The following is a 22,404-nucleotide window of genomic DNA, read 5'->3' as shown; positions in this document are numbered from 1 at the left end:
TAAAACAGAATTAGACTCGAAAATATGCTGATTAATCTCAACTAGATAGCGTGTGAATAAGCAATATTTGAAGATGATTTTCTGCAAATAATTCTGTAGAAATGCATACGTAATAATTATGTAAATGTAAAACGAGTTTAGTTAGGTTTTACAATATAAAATAAAATTTAAAAAGTTGAAATTGTGAAATTAAACAAACGTATGTTACATTTAAACGTAAAACTATATCCTTTTTTATATTAAAATAACTGATCTTTAACGAATTAATATAACAGTAGATATTTTGCTAATATCGATACTCTCTGATAAAGTTTTCATAAAGAAAAAGAATTTATAAATATCCAAATCTATTTTTGATGTGTTTGATATAATCTGAACTCAATGAAAAGAGTTGCATTTGTGATGTGATTGATTTAGTGGCCTTCTATTTCTTCAATATAAACAGGAACTACGTGTGCATGTTGAATGTAGCAAATAAAATTTTGTTACGTAGCAATTTAGAGAATTTATGAATATTTAACACTAAAAATATAGCAAATATCACTCGAATATTATTTAAAAATTAATCTTGACGATAAGAATAACACGATTGACCTATTTTATCAGTTCAATTGCTTATGTATCAAGAGTATTGTAAAGAACTCGCAAGAATGAATTGTTAACATTTCGCATATTAATTCGAGTGATTTTAATACATTAAAAATGAAATTCCTAAGCATTTTCCAGGTGAAATGACCAAATGTTTGAATTCCATAAGCTTTCCTTTTTTCTAAAACCCAAATATTTAGGATATTAGCACCAAAATATTATGGTGATATTAATAACAATAGTAATAACTTTAAATTGTAAACACAAATATATTTACAATTAAAATATCTTTCCAGTTAAGGAAGAGATATAAGTACACTTGCCGATTTGATATAATTAAAAATTTCATTTAAAATGACAGGAAATAATTAAAGATTTACAGATAAACCATATCTCGAAACACGCAATGAAATATTTTCTGCCATTTCTGAAAATTTTACCTTGAAAAATTTAATTTTTTATTGAAGTTTTTATGTATAAAAATAATGCTGAATTATCTTAATATCTTGAAAAAATATATATCCATGAAGTAAAATGCAGTTGTACGTATATAATTAATGCATAATGAGGTTAATATTCTAGCGGCATTTTTATCCATCGTACAACTAAATATTTCTATAGAACTGCATATTTTGCATTATATTTAAATGACACGTTTATGACCTAAAATGAAACTTAGCTCTGTTTTTTACTTTAGTGATTATTTTAAATAAAAATAATAATTATTATTTAATATTACTTTTGTTAGATACACAGAATAAAAGTTAATTATAACTAATAAAATTCGTTATATGAGATGTAATAATAACGTGACTGATAATCATAAAAAAAATGTATAGAACAGGAAAAATGAATGAATAGATTTATCGAAATATATAAACAGAAATAAATATTAAAAGAAGGATATTCATGCGCATTTGGTAAACAATGTAAGTCTATTTTAAAGCGTAAACTGAATAGTTTAAAGGGAAGGATCTTATACAGGAAATAGGAAAATATGGGATAGAACAACAATATGGGACAATATATTTAGATGAATATGTTATATTTTACTGAAAGTTTTCAAAATACTGTGTTGAATTCTTGAAAAGTTATAATCCAGATATTATTTACACAACAATTCTATACTAAATATATATATATTTTTTCACGTTATTGCTGTTTGTAACGAAAAAATAAGGTTCAAAAGTTTAACTTGAATCAATTGGTAATTAGATACGATACAAACTTAGGCTTATATCATTTTAATAATAAATGTTGTTGTTCTGGAGATAATAAATCAAAATGTTTTTATAAATTATCATTTTGACAGTTTTTAAAAGTTTTACTTAAATATCTACTTAATTAATTGAATCCAACAGTGGAAAAACAACTGAACATTCGTAGTTAAAGTTCACACCTCACCTACAGGCTAGTTACGTAGAGGGTTCCTAGTTTTCTTCATGTGTTTAAAATCCGAATATGGTTAAGTTTTCCATAGAAAGTCTTCTTGACAGATCGCCTATATGTTACATTGCTTTATCCCAAAGAGCTAAACCATTTAGTTAAATAATTTAAATTTATATCAGAGTGAGAATATGGAAGTTTATAAGAATAAAATAGTTATGGGAATATGTATTTGTGTTTAAAAACTTCAAGTAAAACCAAATTAATTATTATAAAAATAAATTCATTAAAATTGTTAGTTTTAAAGGAAAAATGTTAAATTTTTCTTCCTGAAAATGGGATTTTGCAGAAAATCTCAACTGATATAAAACTGATAGAAAACCGAAATGCAGTTTAATGATTTTGTGGCAATAATTATAATATATTTAAGAACTTGGTGTTAATTGAAATTTGTCGAATTTTATGGAATAATAATAATAATATATAATTATATTAGAGAGTGGTAAGTTTATCCGTGAACATTAATTATAAGATTAAGGCAATAAAAATCTATTCACACTTTTTAGAGAGTTAACACTTAATTCGAAGTTTTACGTTCTCTCTGATCATGAATTGAATCAAATATTAGTTAGAGAAAACAGAAAAATTTCCTTTGATAAAAAAAAACTGCCCTATAGGGAAGAGAAATCTTTATAGCAAGGAAACTTTATACTGTTTACGACAAAATGTCGAAAACAACATAAAACAGTGACAGAACTTTAAAATATATAGGCCTATATTTGAATTCATCAAACAATCATTTTCCTTTTTTATAAAACTTCAAACAATAAATAGATAAAAATATCAGCTTGAAAACTTTGATTTAATTTAATGGAAATAATATTGATACTTTAATTATGTTAAACCGGCGTATCTTTATTTAACAGTCTAGAGAGAAATTTAGCAATCCAAATGCAATCAAATTTAGTATGGTAACATTTCAGAAGACGTTACCTTAAAAAAAAACATAAAAAATTAGTACTAAAACTCGCCTGTATCTCAGTTTTAGCGCTGCTAGCAGCGAAAAAGCAGTTCCTTTTTTTATTAGCACGCGTGTTGGAACCAAGTTCTGAGTATTAAAGCGACCACAATTGTTGAACGCCATTCTTATCAGCTATGATGGTCATTATCTTGAAATGTGAAATGCACAGTCGGTTATTCATCGCCTTCAGGTCTTACAATTTCAGAATGGAAACCACATTAAACAGTATATACCCCGAATCGCATAAACGTCTTTTAAAAATTATATTTAAAAACCTTTGCAAAAATATTATTCATTTAAAGAAATAACTGGCAATTCGCATATTCTTTTGTACAAATAAATTTCTGAATCGCTTTTATTTTATAAGTTAAATGTCTCTATGCTGTGCAATAAATAATTAATTTAATTTAGAAAAATTAATACGTCCATGCGTGCAATTCTAAAGTATATTTTCTTGTATAGGACAGAAAATAATGTTAATCGAATAAGTATAATTCAAAGTATATATTTTATAGACTTATCTACCATCCATTTCAAACTATTCATTTAATGCTTCAATTCATCCTTTCAGTTATATCATTCAGTGGCTCCTCTCTGATACGTTATTTAGGCATAATCTCATATGTGGCGATCTTCATATGGCATTTCTATGTTGCCTTCGACGAATGGGTTTTGTTATTTATGTCTTTGTTTAATTTAACAATTCAAGGAGTTCACAATCTGATATGTTATACAATCCCATTAGCTTCGGTGGCATCGCATTTAATTTCGTGTACTTCAGAATAATAGCTGTGATTTTATTAATTATTTTTTTTATGACTTTAATCTTAAATGGAAGTAAATTCTTATAGATAGAAACCACGACGAATGTTATTTACCGGATCTATTTCCATTAAATGCTTACATTTTATAAATTCTTGTTAATTATAAGATTCTACAAAAGGGATCATATAAAATTTCATAAAACCAATGTAGAATTAAATATATAACATTTATAAATTAGACTCAAACTTTATTAAGATCTATGTCACTGGCCGAGAGTATAAAACCACTGAAAATTGCTAGTTAGTCGCAGTTTGCGCCTGACCAAAAGGCTGATCACTTGAAGTTATCCGGATTTACTTCACATAAACCTATCTAATGCCTAAACAGGAACCAGTTCCCCATTGAAAGTCCTCCCAGGTGGGACTGAGTCAGCGAATAAAATGACAAAAGTGGTATGTGGACGTTCCAGTTAATCCAATCTTCAATAAAATAAGATTAAAAAGAGCTTAATAATTAAAATTAAATAAAATATACAGAAATAAAAGAATAATTGAAAATGAAGCATTTATATCGAAGTGTTCGATACCGGTACTGTTGCTGTTATAAAATTATATAAAAAGTCAAATAAAAAAATAATGCAGACCAATACTAGCCACTGTGCTGTGTCAACTTTCACAAGCCACCATGGTCAAAATCCGCCATTTTTGGACAAAACCTAATAAAAATAACTTCTAAAATTTCAATATCTGTAATATTGATATAAACAGTAACGGTGGTGGCATTTAAGCAATGGAAATCGCGAAACCGCAACCTTTGGAAGCCCGCCATATGGTGGTGCTGACAGAAATTTATTAAAGTTCATCTTTGTTTTAAATGACACACCACAAGTTCTACATATATTTATCTGTGAGGTATTTAGAATATATTTTCTATTTTCATGCTCCGAGTTTTCAGAAAAAACATTTTTTTACAATAATAAAACATAAATAATGAGTTTTAAAACCCTCCTAATCCTCCAAAAATTCACTAAATTCATGTAAAGTTTCACTGTCACAAAAAGTTATTCCTTTTGACCAACACTTATGGTCAAAAGCAAGACGTGATGCCTAATGAATGGTATGTAAAAATATTTTACACCGCGTTAATTTAAACGTTTAATCTATGACAACGGTTTGCAAACAGTGTGTCCCAAGAGATGCGCCCGAAAATATTATGAAAGTATATTTCGAAAATGAGAAGAAGATTTGTAAAGATTTATTACATCTGTGATAAACTACAGATGGATATACTGTAATAACCCTATGAGGCCTGTAGGGTAGTAATTATTAAAATACACAGCTAGTTATTCTTTACGAAAAATTCTTTACGTTTGGTACCAGGCAAAAAAGTTTGATAACGAGTGATCAATAGTGTTAATGAAACCAGTAAGAACAAGTCACGGGAATTTAATATTGGCCTGAATAATTAGTGAGTATTTATAGATAATTTGAATAAACTCGTACCATTTGTTTTTAAACTTTACATTTTGCTAACAAGTTTTAATTTTCACAAGGGCATTTTTTTTAAAACATTCAACGTATTTTTGGAACTTAACTTTTAATTCCGTAACAGTTTCCCAGTATTTACAATACCTTTACCTGTATATTCTCTTTTTGCTGTCGTTCTGAGATTTTTGTTTCATTGTTTGGCAGAAGAATACGAAAGTATTAATGAAATTAGTGTATCATTAACAGTTTTATAACGCTAGAGGTATCAATTGCGAAGTGTTCTTGTTTCTTTGATTTTAAATTACGAAAAGTCTTAAATAAATCTCCAACAAAAGTTATAACTTAGAGAAAGTTGAAAGACCTACTTTACAACACGGTAGTGTGTTAGTGATGTACTGTATGTTGAATGTTGATGTATCTGTTGGTTATAGTACAAGATCGGGATTATCTTCACGAGAAATAATGTTGATATTGTTAGTTAGTGACAATTACTACTCATAAGCAGATGATATCTAGTAATTTTTAGATCTGTTTCTTCTTCTATATTATTTAATATTATTAAGTCTATACTCAAAGCTGTAGGTACAGGAGACTACCAGGTGGCTAAACCCCTTACGGTAGTGCCCATACACAGCATGTATAATATATGCTTTCATTACGTAAACTTGGGCGATTGTTATATTTTTAACACTTGGACTGTAGCTAATAGGCCTAGTATTTTTTTGTAGTATTTAGCATTATTTGTTGCTTCCGTAGCCCCCAACTATTTACACCTGACTATGGAACTGTCCACACTAGATTATCATGCTTCTTATTACCATAACTTAAATTTATACATCATTTGGCGATTTTAATATCGATATACTTGATACTGACAATTTCAATGTTTCTGAACTGACAAATTTATGTTCATCAGAAAATATGACAATACTTGCTGATACTAATTTGCTTGCAAGATTTGTTAATACTTCTATTTCTCTATTACATTACGAATTAAGTAATTCAGGTAATAAAAATTTTCTAACTCGTAAAGACTTCATCTTCTATCACGTTTCCATTGTTTTCTTTTTTCTAGAAAGAAAAGACATATGGGAAATTGTAAGGATTGCAGGAAGGTTGATAGGCAATCTCTCAAACTGATGGATAATGTATTACAATCTTGTTTTTCCTGGAAATATAGGGGAGATCGGGGCAAGATCGGCATGTTAAGCTTTACTTAAATTTTGTGTAATAAATACTGCTGTAAACTGAAAAAAAAGCTTTGCATATTGTCTATTGGAATGTTACCTTACTATAGAACTGGTTAAAATCAGTTTGGAAATAAAAATAATTAAAATAATTACAACTTTACAAGAAGAGAGAAATTGACGAAGTTGCCCCGGGTATAGGGGCAAGATCGGCAACTTCTCTCTTTTTGTAAAGTTGTAATTATTTTAATTATTTTTATTAAAGTTGCCCCTGGTATAGGGGCAACAGTAATGGGGCAAGATAGGCACGTATATAAAATTATGTTATTAACAATGTATAAGTTGGAATTCACTATTAAAACAAAGAAATACAAATCCAACACCCATTTAATATTATTACAACGAAATGCAAGTTCAAAGACATATATACATGAATAACAAATGCAAACATGTTTTCATTTATCATCTGTTTAATTTTTATCCTTTGCTTCTAATGTGGCTTTATGTTGCCGATCTTACCCCGCTAGTCATGATTTCGAAACATTAAGTACAACCCTGAGAACAGAATGCCAAGCCACGATCTGGCCACGTGAATAAGTTGAAGTTACATCCTTCTAACAGGAAAAGTAACTTTCGTTATCATGGAATTATAACAAAACCTGCCAATTCAATATAAATGGAAAAAAAATATTATATGGAATTCAACGAAAATGAAAATGTGCTTGATAATTCAACTACGCTTGTTGGAGAACAATAAAAACACTACACTCAACAAGCCACTAATAAAACTCAACTGCCTAACCTATAACCAAAGTCTCCTTTTAATTTGTTTTTTAAAAAAAGCGCTTGACAAACTTGCCCCGCATGCCGAAGTTGCCCCGATCTCCCCTACGCATTGTGAAGATCTTACAGTGAACAAATCGATAGATTTACTATTAATTAATTAATGTTTATGGATAGAACAGATAACAAAAATTCCAGAAAAAGATTTATAAAGAGAATTATAAATAATGAAATAATTCTTTTACTAAAAAGAAAGCAATCTTGTTTAACAAAGTTAAAACCTAGAAACACTTGAATATTGACAAAATGTACAGTACTTGATGGATAAGATTAAAATGTTATTTTAAAAAAAAGTAAAAACGAACATGTAAAAAGATGAAAGAAATTATTACAATAATTTATTTCGAAGCATTCATTCATTTGCAGACTTTTCGAAAAACGCGAAAACTTTCGATGGATCTGATAAAATATAAGAAATCTTCCAGAATTTAAATCTTTTACAATTGAAACTGTTATTTTGGATGATCTATTTCTACTCTATTTTCTCAAAATTATAGGTGTTTCTAGATTCTAATATCATAAAAGAAGTGAAGACAAATACTTTGGATATTGGTAATTTAAACTAAAATAATGAAAAATTGGTTGATATATTAGTCGAATCTATCGCTCATTTAATGTAATAAATCTCTCAAACTTTTCCAAACTTATTCATAATTTAGTTATTCTTACACGTAAAAGAGATGAAAAATCATAAATAGGAAATTATAGACTAATCGTAATCAATAAGATACTGACAAAGTTTTGAAAATCATATTTAATATTAAAATTACAAATTTTTATAGGATATTTACAAATGAACTTAACAAAACTGTAAAATGTATCATAATATATATGATTATACGTTTACAAAACTGTAAATTAAGCAAGAATTTACATGAAAGAAAATGAAACAATATAATATACTGTATTTTAAATAAAAATGAAAGACGAACTTAGAATTTATTTACTAAATTTTAAATAACAATTGAATGACTCATTCTCATTCTTGTAATAAAAGAATTTTTATGGTAAATAAATTCATAAATCAAAACAAGTTTATGCTTACTTTTTTAATACGTAATATTTTTTTATTTAAATATTGTTACCTTAAACTAATTAGGTCAAAGTATAAATTATTGCACGTATGCTGAAGAATTTTCATAGATGTATTAAAAAATCCAAAGATTTTCATTGCTTTTAAGTAGAATGATGAATTATTCTTATTAAAGAGGAATTCGTTGACTTCAACAGCTCAAAATTCTGTATGGCCCAACCTCAATTCAGTGCCCTCATTTTTCGTCTCTGAAACTGGCGCTAGACTGAGGAACTTCAAACAGCACGAATTATATACACTATATATGAAATTTAAACACAATTTTGACTATGAATGTATGTTTTTTTAATCCGAAATTAAGTTCGGTAGACTATCATTACAGCTTTCTGGTTAGACACTTCTTTTATTGTTTTCAAATATGCATTTCGGACTTATATAAATGCTAAGTCCCTCTTCAGTGCAATACTACAAATTATTAAAAAAAAAAACAACAATTAGTAATATGACAAAATTTCTCGCGTGTAGGTCATATTTACTGACATAAAACTATCATACCTAAAAATTGTCACACTTATCCGATGCATATGGTTCTGTCTTCTAAAAGCACGGTGTATAACGGGTAACATTGGAAAGATTTTTTATTACAGCCATTAAAAACACCAAAAATACACTTTCCAAACATTCATACGGAAATGACCTACCTACACGCGAGAAATTTTGTCATGTTACTAATTGTTGTTTTTTTTAAATAATTTGTAGTATTGCACTGAAGAGGGGCTTAGCATTTATATAAGCCCGAAATGCATATGTGAAAACAATAAAAAAAACTGTCTAACCTGAAAGCTGTAATGATAGTCTACCGAATTTAATTTCGGATTAAAGAGACATACATTCATAGTACATAATAACAGCTACCATAAGTGATATTTAGAAGAACACAATTTTGAGTTTGAAAGTCTATGTGATAATAGCAATTTAAGATACTGATGTGCTATATCGAGGGTTGATCTAAACACACAAATCACTAATTGTTAGTAAATTAACAATTAGTATAAGCATTTTTAATGAATGATGATGTTCTTATACAACAACGGGCGATCTGCCAAGGGAGGGGAGAAGTTTCTATGGGAAACTGGCCCATATTTAGATGTTAAAAAACGTGAATACAACCCGAAAAACTCCACGTGACAAGCCTGTTTTGGCCAGGCTCGAACCCACGATCAACTAACTATCAATATTTAGTGGTTTATCCACTGGACTTTTTTTCAATGAATGAAAAAATATAAATTCTTCACTTATTAAATTGTCAAAATTTACTATATTGGCATTAATATAATTATTAATACTGTATCTAAAATGGCTAAAGCTTACCGCTTTGGAGGATCCGGGATCGAATCCGGGCGAGGAAACCCAGAAATTTCCGAGTATATTGTTCTGGACACGACAGCCGAGAGCTTATATTATTTATTTTTTGTTAGTGAACAACATTAATTTATAGGTATAGGGAACACGTGGAACTCCTAAGTTTTCTCCAAGTCCGGGAAAATTCCCTAAATCCCATCTTCCTTGGACAACCCTGGTCCCGGATATGTCGAGCCCCATTCTTCATCATCCGACCATTCTCACTGCGGGCCTGGCAAAATCCACGAAAGGCCTGAAATAAGTAAAAATAAATCAAATAAAATGCTATTTTTGTACAGATTATTTTTCAATGGTGGATATTTAGAATATTTTCTACAATTTGCATACGCTAAGAAGTTTTTCTATATTTTGTTATAAGTTCCGAATAAAATTACGAGAAAAATATATAAAGGCATTGTTTAGTTTTAAGCAAGTATATATGATAGAATAAGAAATTACACAGAACTGAATTACATTTTATACATAATTCAGTCAACAGTAGTTCCTTTTATATTAAATATTGTAAAAGAATAAGAAGAATAAGTTACAGTTAATTTTATATTTCATATATTAATTCTGATGTTTTATCGCATAGATCAGTACAACTGGGTGCAGCTACATCTTAGGGTGTCGTCTCATTCCAATAGGTGTTGGCACTGGATTTCTAACGCTACCAGGGAAGCGCAATAGTGAAAAAAATATCTAAGTAAGGTCGACTCAAATTGTCAAATTTCCTACTAAAAACCTTGGCCGTGTTAAGGATGCACGCTAGTGTAGGTTGGAAGTCTTTAAATTTTGGGTGGTGTTGCCATATTACCTTAAATACATTCGTATGTTGTCGATAGATAAAGAAAACCACCATTCATTATAGTTTAAGCGACACTACTTCGGAATTTTGTAAGAGCGGCCATTATAAAAACTAAACATCCAGTTTAGATTCTCAAATACTATAATTATGCTCATTAATCATTCTAGAGAAAGTATTTCTGTTTAAAAAAATGTAAGGTACTTTAAAAAAAAGGAATAATAATCGTCAATGATTTTTGTACAGTACGTCACAATACAAAAATACTAACACAATACACATTGCTATTAATTATAGTTGAGTACAAGAATAATGACAACTAAACAGCTATAAAAACAAATAAAACTGAATCTAAGTAATCATATTTGTATTGACGATTGAAGTATAGATAATAAAATTCAGACAATTATAATAATAGTAATAGTATAATAATTTACAGAAAAATAAAACTTTCACATAGCGCCATCTGTAGGAAATTAAAAGTATTAATTATTTATTTATTTATCTATATGAGTGTTATTTATTTTTATAGCTTTTATATACTTAACTAAATATTAAAAAATTGCATAATAATGTTTTATATAATAAATATTTTCAGAATTATTATATAAAATCTTATTTAAAAAAGAAATGGAAAAAACTTTCAGGCTTCTAATGCAATAGTACTGCGATCTGGTGACGAAACAATGAACCAATTTAAAATATTTTATTAAAAATTCATTATTTTTAGAAATGGATGAAAATGTTCCTTAGAATAATTTTATATAATAAAATATACCGTAACTACAAAAACCAAAATTTTAAGATAATTACAAGTAGAAATACCTATATAACTTCTATTAAATTGTCACGTTTGTCATCCACCTTGAAGGAAAAGATTTAGTTCATAACCCTGCAAAGTACAATACAACAAAATCACGTTTATCACGTTTTTCTTATTAAAGTGTCACACGAGGCCGTTCGAGGTTTGCATTCACTTGACATTCTAAATAATGTTTGGCCAACATTAAGCCACTTGATCTACTTTAAATTACAGTAGCCTAAGTATCAGAAGCACTTTAAATTTTATTATTAAAAAAATAAATAAATAAAACTAATCTTATGATTAAACACGCCCTTTTAAAAGTTATTGTCTTATAATTGTAAAATTTTATTAATATTTTATTAAGAACAATTCGGAGATTCTTAAAGAGGATACTTAAGAGGTGTTTTGGAAATGCGTAAGACATTTACAATTATCAGAATCTGAAAGCCACTGGTAAACATCTAGAATGCACATTAACGCTGTTTATTATCGTGGCACATGGCACAATAAGTAAGCCAAGCCCTGATGTCAGAGATAAAGATTAGTAGAAGTGTCAAATTTACAAAAAAGATGCTCAAGAAACGAAATTAATGAAGTTATGTTATCATTTGATAGGGAAAATTCCAAATATTCTTATATTAAAACTGAAAATTCCATTTTTTATTGTGAAATATTTATGTTACATAATGGGCTATACAATTGTTTAAGGATAGTAAACAAGCATTGGTTTTTAAGAAATGAGAAGCGAGAGACTAGAATTTCTCTGCGATAATACAAAGATAAGTGTTCGGATATCCACGCTTTCAAAAAACAAATCAATAACATGTGAATAACTTTAAGATTGAATGGTCGTTGGAATGATATTTCTACAAGAAACGAAACGAAAGAATAAACGGATTTTTGGTATGTTCAAGGTGCTCTAGAACAACTAGAAAGCCTCTGTTCTAATATCTGCCTTCGTGTTGTAGATTCTTATCAGAAAATAAATAACATTCAGAAACCTCAAGAATTTTTCATGGCGACTATCCCGGATATGTCGGGTCCCGTCCCTCCATCCAGTAGCCTCTACTGTGATCCTGACCGAACCTATGATGGATATGATTAAAAATCCCTCTTAGTGTCCGCATGGCTGAAAGAATCAAAACTATTCAGTGACACAACAATATGAAATTCTCACTATGATTTACCATAATGAGAAATCTTGATTCAAGCTCAATTTAAATTCTCGTGAATATTTCTAGTCAGAACGTTCTTCGCCTTTCTTCTCAACTTATCGAATCATCTTGTGTTGAACCCATTCATAGAACAATGTGATATTTAAATTAATCATACAAATATTCGAGTTGAATAATTGCTATCATTCTCTGCCATCTTTATAATAGTATGGTAACCAGGACAATACCTTTATAAATAAATAAATGGATCCACATTAGTACAGTGGTGAATATAGGTTTCAACGTTCTAATTCGAGCCTGCTAACATCGGTCCTAGTTAAGCTACTGATTATCGGTGCAAATATATTAATATAAAATTGAAAATTTTACAATACAGTATAGTATTTATAGTGGTTAATTGTTAAGAAAATTAAAATAATTTCTATATTTTGTTGAAATACTATTAAATAATTAAACCATATACTCAGTTAAGATAATTCAATAATAAATATAATAAATTTAGCAAAATAGTTATAAGGAAGAAAAAATAATTATTAAAATTCAAAATAATAAAAAATTATAAAAAGGAAACAGTTTCTATTTTAAATAATAGATGGCGACATAAGTCCTACTTTAAATGTTAATTATAGAAATGAATAGAGCTGCAATAGTTGTTATTTACATTAATATCTATTTTTTTATTATTATTATTATTTATGTTTTAAATATTTTTATTTAGAAATAGTTCAATAGGGATAAAATGGAATGAGAATATTCTGGATAGCATAAACACAAGAGGACCGACAGATAGTGGTATAAATAATTGAGGAATAAAGGACTTTTTAAAGGAAATTGTTAATTAAGTGATGAGGAACTTTGAAAGAAAAAGGAGATAAAATAACAATAATTTTAATAGAAAGATTTTCTACAGAAGCAAACCCATATTTAGGTGGTAGACATGTGAATAAAACCCAGAAAACCTTTACTCGCTCATTGGTGGATAAAACAACACGAGATGGAAGAATAATATTGCTAACAAAAATACAAGAAAGAAATTACAGAGAAATCCGGATCTGGAAACAAATAATTAAATCTGAGTTAACGAAAAATAAGATTACTCTATATGGCTGCACCCAAAATAAGGGTGCGACTATGCAGACGCGGATTTAGAGCGAGCGAGAGGTTGCGAGCGATTTAGTTTTCGCAAAGGAAAACCATGCTTAAACGAGAAGTGAGAAATAACGCTAGCGAGAGCGAATTTCTGGTTCTCGCACATATCTGACAGGTTTTGATATTTATCGCGTCTCGCCTCTTCTCGCCACATATTCTCGCTCTCTCGGAAAATTCGCTCGCTCGCGTCTGCATAGTCGCACCATAACTCTTATTATAGTTTCCACAACCATGAATCAGAAACCAAGTCTGATCAGTAGCGTAGTGGGGGCGGCCTAGCCCCGGGCGGCACTTTTTAGGGGGCGGCAAAATTTCACAATAAATAATAATAATATCTTGTAAGAATTTGAACCATTTTATTTCATATTTTCGTGCACCTAGGATTCGGACCATTGAAATGAGCACGGAATACCATCCGGACTGTCCGGAATCGACTCGCCGTCCGGGGATGTCGTGCCCAATCTGTTTTTTTTTTTTTTGTACGATTTATTCGTATATAAATATATACGCCTTCAATATCCAATAGAGCTAGGTCACTCCTATCCAAGTCTCCCTAGTCGCTAACTGTAACTAATTTAGAAGCAGCATGCACTGCAAATTATTCTTCGCCATTGCAAAATGACATACGCATGCATCAGGAACTTCTGTTCGAACAAACCTCACCTGCCGTCCGGGTCAGCGATTTTAAAAAAGTGGCAACACTAGCACGGAATTTTTCATTACTTATTCTGTGACGAAACTGAATTTTAGTCTTTTAAATTGAGATACCTAAATAAGAAGGGGGCGAAGAATATTGAGATACCTCCGCCCCGGGCGGCTGACACCCACGCTACACCACTGAGTCTGATATAGCCTATATGAAGAAAATATGGTAAATGAAAAAATAAATGGAAAAGTTTATCGGAAGGTTATTTATATTTATAAATTAGTCTCTTTTCGCATAGATACACTTAAAAAATTAAAATTGTCCTGTGTCTAAAGTTACTTCAGCTTGCCCCAGAAGTTGGTTAACTGAAATATAGATTAATTTTTTCAAACACTGGTTTTTTCTTAAAATTAACAATAATTTAAAATTATTCTTGAGACTATTTGAATATAAAAAGACATATCTGATTTTATTTTACTTTTACTTCTAAAAATCATTTTATAATTCAGGAAACATTTCCAAATAAATGTTTTCTTGCTGGTTCCATCTTTTCTGTGTGTTGTGGTCACTATAAATGCAGCTATTTTTTACTGCTCAGTGCTGTACATTATTAATAATATACAAATATTTTTTCACATAATAATAATTGATTTTGTATATAATCTATTTTGCAAGAGACTTATTCTATTTTATCCGTAAAATTGCCATCAGTTTTATCAAATTTTCAGCTGTGAGTGTGTAATTAGTGTAAAATAATTAATAAAATATGTTTTAAAAATTTAATTTTATAAAATTATGTATGAAAAACATTCTGAAATTTATCATTATATCAATTTTCAGAAATTAATCCCAACGGTAAGAGCAGAAGCTCAATACAATAAAGTTTACTTACTTAGAATTACAAGTTTATAAGTTATGTTCCATTTAAAACTTCTAAACTTAACATAACTTAAGTTATTGTTCATTATCATGCCGTGATATAAACTAAAGAAACTTGGACTAATTAAATCTTTAAATTGCGCTTGACAGCACAGTACTTAGTTAAATAAACGGGAAAATTAGTATATATAACAATATAAATGACATTGAATATGAAAATACAGTGTGACCAAAAATGTCGCTCGCAAATGGGGTAATTGCTGTTCTTATATTGTTTCGGGTGCAATAACGACTTTGTATTATTCTCGGTAACATTCCACATGTGTCTCTTGCAGCAATGAGCAATGACGCTTGAAGTTCTGTATCCTGTACAACCCTATTCGAGTGCGCGGACATGAGCATTGATGAGATTGTGGTATACAACATTCCAAACTCACAGTGTCACACAAACAGCATTAAACGTCATTAAAGTCATTTACCGTGTTTTTCGTCTGTAATTTGCAATGTGTCCTCTCTCTCCCCGTTTAGCAAGAGACTTTTTGGCGGCACTGTATATGGAAAAATGGGTTTGAAGGGAACAATAGCAGTAATGGTGATTACACGATTGACGATTCAGTAAATTAAGAAAACCTGTGTGAAAGGAATCGTTTGGTACCGAATACTTTTTCCAGTTTATCATGTTTTCGTTCATAACAGGTTTATTTTAACAAAGAAAATCACTCCCTTCCGAAGATTTTTCTGTTTAGGCAGGTTTCCGCTTTATTCGGGTTCAGTTTTGGACAGTTTTTACTATATTTTAACCAACGAGCTAAAATATAGGGTGACTGTGACCATGGTTACAGTGCTCTTGATGGCAATCGACGAATTGGAATATTCCAGATCGTTGCCTTTACACAACCCAGATGCCACGTGTCCTTGACTAAAAGGAAAATGGCGGACCCGTATTCAATTTTTGTCAAACGTGGCGTCGTTTCGTCCACTCTATGTAGTATATTCTAGCTCGTTGATTTTAAGTTAATCTAGAATTAGTTTATTTAATTTTCCTGTTTAATTATATCTAAATACCCAATTTATTTTTCATTGTAATTAAATTTATAGATACACAAATGCTGAGAAAACATTTGATGACGCCTATTTTATTTATGCAAATAATACATTATGAATTATAAGATTTATAATGCTATACATAATCGATTTTCGTAATTATTATTAATTTTAACATAATTATAATAATGTTTCTACAAATAAATTATTATAATTTATTTTCAAATTGATAATTAGAAGAAAATATGCAATTTTTTACGCCAAATTATGATCATCAATTTAATTTTACTCAGAAATTTATTGGAAATTTTCTTCTGTAATCCTTTGGAATTTGAAGTAAAGTGTGACAACTGCAAAATATCCACATTCAATAATATCATAAAGTACTCAGCAAATCACTATACATATAACTAACACCTTATTTTTATCTTATTCCGTTGCTTATTTAATGTTTAATTTTGAATTTTGTAAAATTCATTTTGTTTATTCCATTGATGGAATCTTTTAATTCAAATTTGTTCTAAACCTGAGGATGGCCTGTGAATCAGGCTGAAAACGTTTGTTTCATAAATTATATTTCTCGGCAAGAATAAAGTGCTAGTTATATGTATACCCACATTCTTCAGCCGATTTGAATCTAAATTACATAATTTATTATTAGTAATAGTTTTTATAATCAATCACTGTAGAAATTTTATTGCTTTATATACATACTAGCAGATAAACCCGGCGTTGCTCGGGCAAAAAGTAACGATAGCGAAGATTAAGATTACAGTAAACCCCTATAAAACGGGTTCATATAATTCGGATTCGTATATAATGGAGAAAAAATTGCGACCGTATTCGTATAAACACGCTAAAAGAAACTCGTATAATTCGATAAAACGTCATCGCCGACTCGTGTCGCGACAGGATTGGTCGAATCTAGACCAATAGCGGATATTGCACAAACCGTTGAGTTTAAACGAGCAGCGGACCTAATAAAAACCATTTATTATTTAACGTCCATAAAATTTATATTGATATTAATGATGTCTCCAAAGTTCAGCAAAGTTTTCGCAGAAAAATAATTTATCAGGAAACACGCGCCCCCCCCCGTTCGATGTGCCGCTCCGCGACGAAAACAAGTTTAAGCAATGGCGTCGTCGAACGGTGCACACTAGGTAAGTAATCCTACAATTTTTTGTTTATGGCATAGTTTATATGGATTATTCCCAAAAAATTATACGTATTTTGGAAATGTTGAGTGAAATTAGTCTAGAATCGGTTAATTTTATGGAAGAAAACCTTTCAAACAGCCGTAGTCCGTAAACTGCATACGTGCCAGACTGTGATTGGCTCATGTATTTAAGGACTCGTAGAATATGAATTTCATAAAAAAACGGAACGTATCTACTGTGTTATAGGGGGTCGACTGTATTACATTATGGCCAATCTTACCCGATTTCACAGAATACAAGAATTGGGTTCCCCTGTTTCCAGGCTAATTAGAAAATTTTTAGATGGGTCTAAAAGTATGTTTCATTTCCCGCAAAAACGCAAAAAAAAAAACGCATCTGCGCCTGTAAATCTTGCACATCACTTTCCCTTAACACTTCAATTGTTACTTAACACTTCCATTGTTAACACTTAATATTTTATTATATTTATCTTAAAATTTCTTGTATGTTTCGTTTCTACTTATGGTATCTATCATTCATAAAGTGATGAAGATTTTAAGGAAGGGTTGAGGTTTGTTGGATGTCCGAAGAGAGAGGGTGTTGCGAAAACTTAGAGGGAGGAAGTAAAAATTTCAAGAAAAATGCGGACGTAATTTATGGACAGCCGTATTATGGAATCGCTGCCTGAATAGAGTTCATCTTGGACCGAGAAATCGCCATCTTTGAATTTCTTGAACCAGTTGTAGGCTTTCGAAAGTTTCTTATTGTCTGACATCGCTGAAGCCTCTACTTTTATGTGATGAAATGTCTCCGGTTACTCTACTTATGTACTCACATCTATCGTTCTAGAACATTTTTTTTTCCAGTCGTTTCTATAAAAAAATCGAAATGACTAAATTTTACCTTTACAACCTTTACACTTTTATTTAGAAAGTTGTCTTCGCGTTTCATTCAAAGCTTTGCGTTTGTGGTTTTGTGCTAAAATCCGGAATTTTTTTAAAAATCGTTGATAACATCATGTCAAGATGTACAGTACAGTACTGTACAGCATGTTTTTTCTCAAAACTATAATTATGGTAAAAGTGATTTGTTTTACAATTTGAAACACAAGTTTTAACTTCATAATTGGAATTTTTGCTCTCTCTACCAGGGTTCTGAAGATAATTTTTCTAAATTTTTCCTAGAGTTGATGATGATATTGGGACCAAAATTAAAGCTTTTGTTGGTTTATAATAACTGCTAGATTGGAATTTACATGAAACGTATTCAAATAATTCGGATGAACAATTTTCCGTGAACATCTTGTATAAATTTAGAAACGAATAAAAGAAAATGCTGAACTCATTGAAGACAAATTCATATTTTACATGACCTCTTTGTGCTCTCTGAGCAGTAAGGGGCCTAAAACCACAATATATATATATATATTACTATCTTTTCATTGTACGTTTTCGTTTTACATTTAATAATCCAAATCTAAATCTGGTATGATGATATTTCAGGACACACAGGAGATATTTCCGTAAACAACAAAAAAATTTCATTTTCTATCCATTTCCATCCACACTTTCTTTAGAAATATTTTCTGCTTGAGAAACCGATCTTTAGATATGAGAATGTAATATGAAAGCTGTTGAAATAGTAGAATGAACTTTACAGGAGGAATTGTTTTTTTTTTTTTTTTTTTTTGGTAATTTTAAGAATCATAATAAACTATATGACAAGAAATGTAAATTCTTTGTTTATTTATTCAAGTCTATGCCTACGCTATACAAATTGTTCAATATTATTTTTTGCCGGTATACGTAATTTGTTTCGGGCTCGGGCGAAAGTACTGACGCAATATAAATTGAGGCATTCGAATTTCGCATACTCTGTTTTTTTGTAATAGTGAAAGTGGAAAGCTGAAACAGATAGCCCGGATAGCTCAGTCGGTAGAGCGTTAGGCTTTTAACCTAACGGTCCAGGGTTCGAGTCCCTGTTCGGGCGGTTCGTTTTTTTTTATTTCGTTTTGTCGATCGTGGTTGTGCATTGCCAGAATTGAATCGCATTTTACAAAGACTTAGGAATGCGCGTCTAACTGGATATGCGGAGAAGACGTGTTTAATTGGAAACTTGCAAATACATAACTTCAGCGACACAGACTTGGATATTGCATATAGGCAGAGCAGACCGGCAGATTGTGCATGTGCGTTGATTTTACATCCAGGTTTTATCTCAACCACTATCGTTACTCTTCGACAATTCTTTTTATTGCTATTCGATAACATGACGAATCTGGCTGTGGTTAATTTCTTTGAAATTCGCTACGAGAATTGTAAGATGACGACAGCGTTCTACAGACACAAGAATAGAATATTGCACTGGTAGAAAACGAAGGTCGTTAGAATGAAAGAGGTGACCGAGGGGTCTTCGTTCCCTGAACACTGGGTTCGCGCTTCGCTTGGACGGGCTGGCCACGTGGAATTTTCCGGATTTTCTCCACGTCTGTAACGTCTGAATAGGGCCAGTTTCCCTTAAAAAGACCTTCCGGAAGGCATCCCCTATCCGACTCCATGGTGTTCGACTGTTCGGTAGATTTGCACAATAATAACAATAATCAAAGAGAACAGAGACAATATGTCGTTTGCCGTTCTAATCCCTTTATATTAAATCCGATTTGTGAATGAATTACGAATCGCGGGTTCATATAGTTGTATTGTAAGGAAACTATACAGATGAACGAACGCTGAATTTACAGGAAATGTGTGAACATTGCGACAATTCTGTTGGATGGCGTCGGTCGAGAGAGAATTGAATTCGGGGCTGTTTTCGCACGAAGGGATGAAAGTAATGGGACGTAACTTACGTGAAATCGTGGGTTGCGGGCAAGCGGCAGGGAGTAGTGATTGCGTTACCGGTAACCGGTTTACCGGTAAATTAGGAAAATTATACAACGGTAAATTTACCGGTAATTAATTTTTGACCGGTATTTCGGTTTAAAAAATCCTCTTAATTAACCTGATATTCATTCTTTTAAATTCCCACAAGAAATACTCGTGGGAAGATTTCCCTTTTCTCTCATCCCATATCATAGCGAAAAAGCAGTGCAGGTGGTGATGGGTTATTCCATTTGTAATTTAAGGTTACTAAAAGGAATTTTCTAGTTTGTTTATAACTTGATTCCCTATATTATACTCCATAAACGGGTCTTGTTTTTGCTTTCGCGATAGCTGAGGTGCAAAAGGAAACTTCTTACCAAGTTTTGATTTAAAATAGTTCATAAATACGTGCTGACTGAAAAAACGACTTACATAGTAAGTAATATTTTTTCCAGTTTCTTTACAAACATTATCAATGTTTGTCATAATGGAACGATAATTGTAATTAAACTCGATTAAGTGCAAGACTCTAGAAGCTTGTTTTTAATTTTGTGTGTTTCTTGTTCATTGGAGTGTGCTTTAATAACGTGGAGTCAGATTTTGTAAAATTCAGATATCGGAATCTTTATTGTGAGATTAATTAAAACAGAAACAAAAGAACGCATTAATAAAAATCTAAAGATAGTTATAGGTAAAAAGATAAATAAAAATACATTTTCCCTAATGCAGTATGTTTCACGTTTATTTTGTAATGAGTAAAAATTCGCCATGGGATTACTTCAATCGTACTGTACAAGAGAAAGAGATGCTAGAGTGTGCAAACTGTACTTTAAAACAATCAAAGCAATCGGAGGAAGTACTAACGGATTGCATAGTCACCTCGTACGACGTCATTATATAAACTTATTAAAAAGAAAATGTAAGGAGACAGCCGGAAACAGTGCACAAAGTGAATGTAATAAAAAAAATAACTACGTTTTTCAAGAAAAAATTGACGAGTCTTTGCCTGCAGTATTATCTCGTATGGCTTCAGTTGACGGACTGCCATTCTCCAAATTTTGCACATCGAAAGACCTAAGAAGAACTTTTCTCTGAAAGCGAATATGCGAATCTACCTAAATTCCCTCTTTCGATTAAAAAGATTATCACTGAATTCGGGAAAAAATTCTGGATGAGATTATTAAAGATATATCGGAACGAAAAGTTCGAAGAGAATCTTACAGTGTATCTTGTGACGAATGGACATCACTTAACCGTCGATATATGAATGTTAATCTCCATGCAAGTAACAAATTTTGGAATCTAGGTTTGATTCGCCCAGGTGGATCTATGTGTGCTGAAAAATGCGTTGAACTTTTAAATGTCAGATTAAAAGAATTCAATGTTGATTATAACAATCTAATTTCAGTTGTCACGGATGGAGCTGCAGTGATGAAAGAAATGTCAAGATTAGTCCATGTAAACAGCCAAGTGTGCATTGCTCACGGTTTACATTTAGCAGTAGCGAAAGTTCTTTACAAAAAAGACTATGTTAAAGAAAACAGTACTGAACTCCTACATTCGGAACTGGATGATGAAGTTACCGAAATCTTAGACAATGAATCTGATGGAGGATTTGAAGTGATACAGGAAAGCACTGATAACACTAAGTTTCACAGGGATGTTTTCCAAAATGAAATTTTGAATCTTTTAAGTAAGAAAATACGAAATGTAGTCAAAATTTTCGAAAATCACCACTCAAAAATGGCATTCTACAGAAGCATATTAAAGATGAATTAGGAAAAGAATTATCTCTACTATTAGACTCAAAAACACGTTGGAGCAGCAGATTGACACGGATGCCCTTGTTCTAGTAGCTCTTCTGAGAATGATTAACAATGACAATCTAATAGTTCCGCTTCACATTCCCGGTTTTAAAAATAACATCAAATATGTGGCTCATGCCGATGACATTAATTTTATTACAAACGACAATGTGGCCCTCAACAAAACCATTGAAAAAATAAAATTGTTCAGCAGTTTAACTGGTATGAGAATCAATGAAAATAAAAGAAAATTGTTTAGTATTAACGGCAACATTATATGTGATATCATGAACATCAGTATTGTCAACAGTATCAAAATTTTAGGTGTATGGTATGGTAAAACAATCTTAAGAGCATGTCTCAT

General features: G+C 30.7%; 1 non-coding gene across 1 annotated transcript; it reads left to right on the top strand.

The window, feature by feature from the left end:
• The first annotated feature begins 19,290 nt into the window (after positions 1-19,290).
• On the top strand, positions 19,291-19,363 carry Trnak-uuu. Its single transcript has one exon. It is a non-coding gene; the product is annotated as a tRNA-Lys (tRNA).
• The last annotated feature ends 3,041 nt before the right edge of the window (positions 19,364-22,404 follow it).

This window comes from Centruroides sculpturatus, unplaced genomic scaffold, assembly GCF_000671375.1.
Source record: "Centruroides sculpturatus isolate CEXI.00-Female unplaced genomic scaffold, Cexi_2.0 scaffold669, whole genome shotgun sequence".
NCBI lineage: Eukaryota > Metazoa > Arthropoda > Arachnida > Scorpiones > Buthidae > Centruroides > Centruroides sculpturatus.
This window is presented reverse-complemented; position numbering and strand designations above follow the sequence as displayed.